Genomic DNA, 8,794 nt, shown 5'->3' with positions numbered 1-8,794 from the left:
TGAATGGATTTTATGAGTAACTTTGATAATAATAGGAGATTGTTCAAATCAAGATTTCTGGAATTAATTCAACGCGCAAATACATGTCCATTATTTGTAAAATTGTAAGTTATTATTACTTTTCCAAAAATAAAATTTTCTAAAAATGAATTGCTCATTTTTGCAGAATTTTAATCCCTTGACTTAAATTTGGACTAATTACACCCCTTCTAATTATTAAAATAATTCGATTTATCCTCAGGAAAATCTTGGTATAAATTTATGAAATAATGGAATTCTTATAATGAATTTATTACAAATTTTTTTGGTGTTGAAATATTTAAATTCATAGTGAAAACTTTTATTAATTGTAAAAATAATTGAATTCCTGCAACGAATTTTATTACATTTTATTTAAATAATCTTCTAAATTTTTGTTTAGTGAGAACTTTTATTGAAATATAGTAAATTCTGAAAATTTTTGAATCTTAGCGTAAGAATTTCATTATTTGTGAAATGTAATTTAATTCTTGCAAATAATTTTTTGAAGATATTATTTTTCGAAAAATTTATTATAAATGTTTATTTAAAAATAATTGAAATCCTGTAAAGAATTTTATTAATTTATGAAATAATTGAATCTCTTGCAACAAATTTTATCAAAAATTTTTTTAAATAATTATGAAATAATGTAAAGAATCTATTATTTATAAAAATAATTGAATTCCTGCAATCAATTTTATTACTTTTTTTTTAAATAATTGAATTCTATTGAGAACTTTTATTAAAATAGTAGATTTTCAAAATAATTGAATTTCAACCATGAATTTCATTATATTCGTGAAATGTAATTAAATTCTTACAAAAAATATAAGAAAATAATTGCATTTTTCTGGGATTATTTTAATTTTTTTGTATTAAAATAATTGAAATCCTCAGAAAATTTTTATAATTTATAAAAATAATGGAATTCTTATAACGAATTTTATTAAAAAAATTGTTTTTAAATAATTGATTCATGTGAAAAAATTTTATTACTTGTAAAAGTAATTGAATTCCTGCAACGAATTTTATACATTTTATTAAAATAACTACATTTTTTTTTAGAATTTTATTAAAATAGTAATTTTGAAAATTTTTGAATTTCAGCGAAGAATTTCATTATTTGTGAAATTGTAATTCAATTCTTGCAACGAATTTTTATATAATTCAATTTTTTTTTTTTAATGTTATGGAAATCTAAATTTTTATAAAACATGAAGATATGAATTACTCCGAGTCGAAGACTCGGAGTGATTCATATCTTCATGTGTATAAATAATATTCTTATAAGTTGTTGAATTTTAAAAATGTTTGAATTTTAATGTTTTGAAGAATTTTAATTCCTATGGAAAAATAGTAATTAAATACTATTTAACAATGAAGTTATTGATGTTTCGAATAATTTTCGACAATTATCACAATTTTTTTTACAAATAAATTTAATCTCATAATCTAGGATGTACAAAGTATTTCTTCTTTTTTTTTGCAAATATTACATTATTCCGAAACGTTGTAGTACCGTAGAGGAAGAAACAGTTTATCAACTAAATGTGACGGTAGGGCTGCACGTTTTTTCGTGTCATAGATAACTTGTGCCTCGGCTGAAATCGTGAGGATGGCGGTGGACAACACGCGGGTACACAATTATATTTTGTGCTAGTTTCGATAAATGAGGACATTTCGCAACATTATTTGCCCACCATTGCAGGGGACAATGATCCAATGCAGCCGTTGCTTCCGATTGATATTGAAACTAATTCCAAATCCGCTTTCCTCTTCCGATGGCATTCGATTTTTAGAGCTACAAAATTGATCCCCCAACCATTGTTCCCTTCCTGTAAGATAAAATTCCTTTTATCTTTCAATAAATATTCAATCTTCTTCTAATCAAATTCATTAAAATTTTTCTCTTACTAGACATTCGTCTCTTCTTCTCGGGAATATCATCCCTTTTACTGATTCGATTTCCGCCTTCATCCTCAATTAGCTTCGTCAACATGTCCTTGATTGGTGCCGAAAACAAGTGTTTTATCCTCGTCCGTTGCATAGGAAGTTTGCTTAAATCTAAAATAGTTTTAGAAAAATAAATTTTGTAAAACTGGTTAATTATTGAAAAAAAAAAAATTAAAAGAAAATAGCTACCTTGGATCGAGTGTTGTTGCAATTTGCAAAAGTACGTAACATTACTATCGGCATAACGCTCGCACAACATGTTGATAAATTTTCCTTAAATTTCTCGTTGTACCACTGTCCGCTTCTTTTGCTTTCAAATGCGAAGAAACCAATTGCCACAATAATGGTTTTAATAGGGAAATTAATGGGATTTTCTCCTCGCCAACGGTCATTATCGTAACCTTGAAAGGTTCAAGAACAGTGACAAGATCTTCAATTAATTCCATTCATCTTGAGTGAGATCAATTGTATCGTGATCGGCTCTCTCGACGGTATCGAGAATATTACTCAATACACTACGACGCAATGCCCATTGCTCCAGCATATTGTAAGTTGAAATCCACACCGATGATAGTCCATTACTAACGAATTCTCCTCCAACTGAAAAATAATAGAAATTATATAAATAGAGAATTTAAATGGAATTAAAATTTATTTTCCATAAATAAAACTTCGCCTCGATAATATATTTTTAAAAAGTAACTAAAAAACTAATTAATAAACTTATAAAATTAAACAAAAAAAAAAAAAATTAAACAAGCCAATTTATTATTCATGAAAGAATCAATATTTATAAAAAATAATTTAAATGCTAGAGAAGAATTTATAACAAAATTTTAAATAATTGATTTCTTTCGACTAATTTTATGCAAATTCTAATTTAAATATAGGAATTCCTGAGAAATTTTTTATTACTTATGAAAAAAAATTGAATTCTTACGAAAGATTTTTACAAAAAATTTTTAAATAATTGAATTTGTTTGGAAATTTTAATGAAAATAGTAGATATTAAAATCATTGAATTGTGAAAAGATTTAAAAAAATATTAATTTTACAAAGAATTCTATTAAAATTTTTGAGAATAATTTGAATGTCTGTGGTGTCATTTTATTAAATTTTTTTGAAAATATTGAATTCTTGCGAACCGATTTTATTAAAATTTTTTTACTATTGAAAGTCCTGTGATGAAATTGTTAATTATTTTAAAATAATTGAATTTTGCAAACAATTTATTAGAATGCCTCAGAATAATTGCATTTTCAAGGGAATATTTTGTTGTTTATCGATATAAGTGAATTATTTCCCGAAGAATTATTTATGTAAATAATTGCAATTCTTGGAAAGAATTTTTATTAAAATCTAAAGAATACTTGAATTATATCAAAAAATGTAATTAAAATTGTATTTCAAATAATTGATTTATTTTCGAACAATTTTATTAAAATATTTGAAAATAATGAATTCCTGTGAAAAATTTTAATATTTTTGTAAATAATTGAATTCTTGGGAAAAATTTTTGTAAAATCTAAAAGAATAATATTGAATTGTTTCAAAAAAATTTAATTAAAATTATATTTAAAACATTTGATTTCTTTCGAAACAATTTTATTAAAAAATATTTTTTAAAAAAATTGAATTACTGTGAAAAATTCTAATATTTTTGTAAATAATTGAATTCTTCCAAAGAATTTTAAAAAAAAAACATTTTTTTAAATAATTGATTTTTTCGAAAGAATCATTAAATTTTTAAGAATAATTACATTTTTTGAGTAATTCCTGTAAAATAGTATAAAAATAATTGAAATCCTGCGATGAATTTTATTATTCATAAATAATTGAATACTTGCAAAGAATTTTATTAAATTTTCAAAAATAATTGAATTCCTGAGAAGAATTTTATTATTTATCGATATAATTGAATTCTTTCAAACAATTATTTATGTAAATAATTAATTCTTGCGGGAAAAATTTTATTAAATTTAAAAGAATAATTGAATTATTTCCAAAATGTAATTAAATTGTATTTAAAATAATTTATTTATTTCAAACAATTTTATTAAATATTTGAGAATAATTCAATTCTTGGTGAAAAAATTCTAATATTGTTGTAGATAATTGAATTCTGACGAAAATTTGTTTAAATAATTGTTTTTTTTTAAAGGAATTGAAATTAAATTTTTAAGAATAATTAAATTTTTCCAGCAATTCCTGTCAAATTGTATTAAAAATATTATCCTGCGATGAATTTTAGTATTTATGAAAATAATTTAATAGTTGCAAAGAATTTTATTAAAATTTTCGAAAAATAATTGAATTCCGAGAAGAATTTTATTATTTTTGAAATGAATTCCTGAGAAGAATTTTATATTATTTATGAAAATAATGAACTATATTACGAAAAAATTTTATTAAAATATTAAAATAATTTAATTTCTGTGAGGAATTTTGTAATTTTTTGAAAATAATTGAATTTTGAAATAATTTTGTTATTTATTGATATCATTGAATTCATTCGAAGAATTATTTATGTAAATCATTGTAATTCTTGGGAAGATTTCTTAAAGTTTAAAAAAATAATTGAATTATTTTTAGAAACAAAAACTGTAATTTAAAATTACATTTAAAATAAGTGATTTTTTTTAAACAATTTTATTAAAATTTTAAAAAATAATTGAATAATTTCATGAAAATATTCAAAAAGAATTAAATTTCTGTACGACGAAAATTTTTTTTAATTTTTGAAAATAATTGAACTCTTCATAAGAATTTTACAAAAAAAATTTTTAATAATTAATTTTTTCGAAATATAATAATATTATGAAAATTTTATTTTAAATAATTGAATTCTTGTGGAAAACTTTATTTGTAAAAATAATTGAATTTTTTATTAATTGATTTAAAAAAAAATTAAAATGATTGAAATTCTTCGATGAGTTTTATTATTTATGAAAAAAATTGAATTCTTGCTTAAAATTTTATCAAAAATTTAAAAAAAAAAAAACTGAAGTCTCCATGAAAAATGTTATTATTATTAGTGATAGTAATTGAAATTATGTGAAGAATTATATAAAAATTTTCTTAAATAATTGATTTTTTCGAAATTTTTTTTGAAAATGCTATTCTAAATTAATTGAATTTTCTGTGATAATTTTATTATTTATAAAAAAATTGAATTTTAGATGAATTTTATCAATTTTTTTTAAATAATTGAATTTTAGATGAATTTTATCAATTTTTTTTAAATAATTGAATTCTTTTGGCGAAATTTTATAAAAATAATAATTGAATTTCGAATATTTTTTTGAAATATATCGAAAATAATTCAATTTTGAATTGAATTTTTTTGAAAATATATTGAAAATAATTGAATTTCGAATATTTTTTAAAATATATTGAAAATAATTGAATTTCGAATATTTTTTCGAAAATATATTGAAAGTAATTGAATTTCGAATTGAATTTTTTGAAAATATATTGAAAATAATTGAATTTCGAATTGAATTTTTTGAAAATATATTGAAAATGATTGAATTTTGAATATTTTGTGAAAATATATTGAAAATAATTGAATTTCGAATATTTTTTTAAAATAATTGAATCGTTTTAAAGAATTGATTATAATTTTTGAGTCCTCGTATTAGCGAATTTAAAGTAGTGGAAATTCTCAAAAAAAAAACAGAAATAGTATCTTTTAGTAGCTGAAATCGAAAAAAGCACCCAAATAGTAGGATAACGTAAAGAAAATTAGTAAATAGTAGGTTTTAGTAGATGAGTGCGAAGAATATAAAAAAAAGTAATGAACCTCTAATAATTGATCCTGCATTGCAAGTGTTGCGGACGCTCCATTATGTCCCAATATCACTCCAATAATTGCTCGACACTTGGAGATTATGGGCGCAATATCCGAATCTTGAAAGCAGGCCAAGGCACAAACTTGTAGAGTGTGAAGTAAACAGGGAACTAGAGTTAAACCACGATTATTCAAAGCTGTTATCAATCCTGGTATTGAAATTGCAATCACAGCGGCAGTTATTTTTTCAATTCTCAATTCCCATTCGGCTAGTAGGAATCAACGACAATACCCCATTGAATATCATCCCAATCGTCGGGCGCGTGTAATGTACAAAGAACCTTATAATCAAGTGTTGTTTCACCAGGATGTTGATAATAAGTTGAAAATGTAACGAAATTCTCTTTAGTATTCGATCTCCATTCCTCAATAGCGAGTCCAATTTCCGTATTGAGACACGATAAATTCTGTACAATTGACTCTTTATAATTGTCATAAATCTTTGGCAATAAATCGTCTTCCAATTTACTTTTACTTGGTATTTCGCAAGGTGATTTAAGAGTGGCGACCAATTTTTGAAAACCACGACCCTCAACAATTTCTGGTAATTGAAGATCAACGATGACAAATTCAGCGATTGCGTCTAAAATTGCTGATTTTGATTCAGTGCTGCCACATTGTTGAACGGACGTATCGTCGGACATGAGAAAAGCGACATTTGAATTTAAATTACAGGAATTATTTGGATTTTTAATCATCACACGCACTGGTGATGTTACATTGACATCTTCCTCAATGCCCGTTAGGCTGACATTTGGATCGGTTACAAATTGAATGTCACTGTCAATTTGTATTGTCCCATCGGTGTTTGTCGTGTAAATATGTTGAGCTGCTGCTAAACCAGCTTTCAATAGTCTTTTTTGAGCTCTTCGTTCTTTGGCCTCTTGTGATATTATTGGTTTTCGTGGTGGATTTGCCGTTTCCAATTCAAGAAGTTCCTGCGCGTGTTTATTTTGCAAATGCATTCTGAAAAATAAATTTTTATGCAGACAAAACTATTAATTATAAAAAAAAGAGATTTTTAATAATTCTAGAATTCAAACTGAATTTGTGTTACAATAATTTCTATCAATTATAAAAAAAAGATTTTTAATGATTCTAGAGTGCAAACTAAATTTTTATTACAATAATTTCCATCAATTTAAAAAAAGAGATTTTTAATGTTTCTAGAGTTCAAACTAAATTTTTATTACAATAATTTCTATCAATTATAAAAAAAAAGATTTTTAATGATTCTAGAGTGCAAACTAAATTTTTATTACAATAATTTCCATCAATTTAAAAAAGAGATTTTTAAGGTTTCTAGAGTTCAAACTAAATTTTTATTACAATAATTTCTATCAATTATAAAAAAAAGATTTTTAATGATTCTAGAGTTCAAACTAAATTTTTATTACAATAATTTTATTACAATAATTATTTATTCAAATTTTATAAGTATTTTCACCTAAAATTCTTCTACAAATTCATTATTTTTAATAATTTATTAAATATATATTTAAAAATGTAACTAATTTCAGAAGAATTTGAATTATTAAAATTTTTCAAAAATTTAAGTTCTTTAAAATTTTTAGTTAAATTCATTAAAAATTTCAAATTGAAAAACGCAACGTTTTTTAAAACAAAAACGAAACGATTAATTTTATTTTGGCTTCAAATTCATGTTATTTTTGAGTACTTTGTCTTTTAAAAAACAATAAATAACAATTAGAATAAAAATGGAAATAAAAAATTTGAAGAAACTTTAAAAAAATGTTAAAACTTAAAAATTTTCGTTTGCAAAATTTTTAAATTCAACTTTTTGAATTAAATTTATGGTGAAGAAGATAAATAATTTTTTAATTCTTATTGATATTTTCATTTAAAATTTATTTTTTCTCGATTATCGTATTTTTGATATTTTTATTTTGAACTTGTTTTTTAATTTAGTTTTGTTTGTTTGTTAACTTTTGTTTTTTGTATTATTATTTTGATAGACTTGCTGAAGAGCAAAACATTTAGATTTCAAAAAACCTTGAAGCAAATTTTTATTTAAAAAAAAAACGACTTGTCCAAATTATTTCTTTTATTATTTCCCTACAATTAGAAAACAAATATTAGTTCGACAAAAATTTCCAGAAAATTCTTACTTTTTTCACAATATATAAATAATCGTGAAGTAAACATAAAAAGAATGCTAATAAAACGATTGTTAAAAATCGTTCTCTGTTGACTATTTTTCAAATAAAAAATTTTCTGGAAAATTTATTTTAAAACTATAATGGGAATTAAAAAAGAATTTTTTTAAATTACTTAAATTATTTTTTTGAAAGAAAAAATGTTATAAATTTACCTAAGATTACTGGTATTTCGATTGTAGGCAATTTGTGTTTTGCATAAAATGCAAACAATTTTCACTTTGGTGAGAATACTGCCATCGTCCGTTGCTGGAAAACCAAAATATTTCCAATAAATACTTCGCATGGACATTGGCACCACGAGTTTCTTGTAAGTGTAAACATGTTTCTCCTCCAAGAGATTCGGCACTGATACATTGGCACCAGTTGTTTCTTCTTCAAAGAATTCTGGACTCAATACAGGCACAGGTTGTATTTTTCTCGACATATTTTCTTATTATTATTATTTTCCTCTTTTTTTTATATTTCAAATAAATAAAACTTGGAAAAAAAACGTGGGAAAATTGTACTTTTAACATTATTCCATTTTTACAAAATGGACGCGATATTCATATAACACGTTTTTAGAAATTACTGTCCACTATTTAAACACTTTGTTTTATAAATTCCACCCTATTATCACTTTTATTGTTGTAAATTTCTTTATATTTGAGAAATTTAGCGGGAAAATTAATCGTATTTACAATGGACTTGTTTTTGTCCTTAAAATTTATATATTATCGAAAATTCTCGCTTCGAAAAGAACGATGATGCGATGCGGTTGATATCGACTGAATATCGACTCGCGATGTTA

General features: G+C 23.0%; 1 pseudogene; it reads right to left on the bottom strand.

The window, feature by feature from the left end:
- Positions 1-1,677: 1,677 nt before the first annotated feature.
- On the bottom strand, positions 1,678-8,794 carry LOC122502441 (annotated as a pseudogene).

Source organism: Leptopilina heterotoma, unplaced genomic scaffold (assembly GCF_015476425.1).
Source record: "Leptopilina heterotoma isolate Lh14 unplaced genomic scaffold, ASM1547642v1 Lhet_229, whole genome shotgun sequence".
NCBI classification, from domain to species: domain Eukaryota; kingdom Metazoa; phylum Arthropoda; class Insecta; order Hymenoptera; family Figitidae; genus Leptopilina; species Leptopilina heterotoma.
Note: the sequence above shows the minus strand (reverse complement) of the source record. Positions and strands in the feature narration are given on the sequence as shown.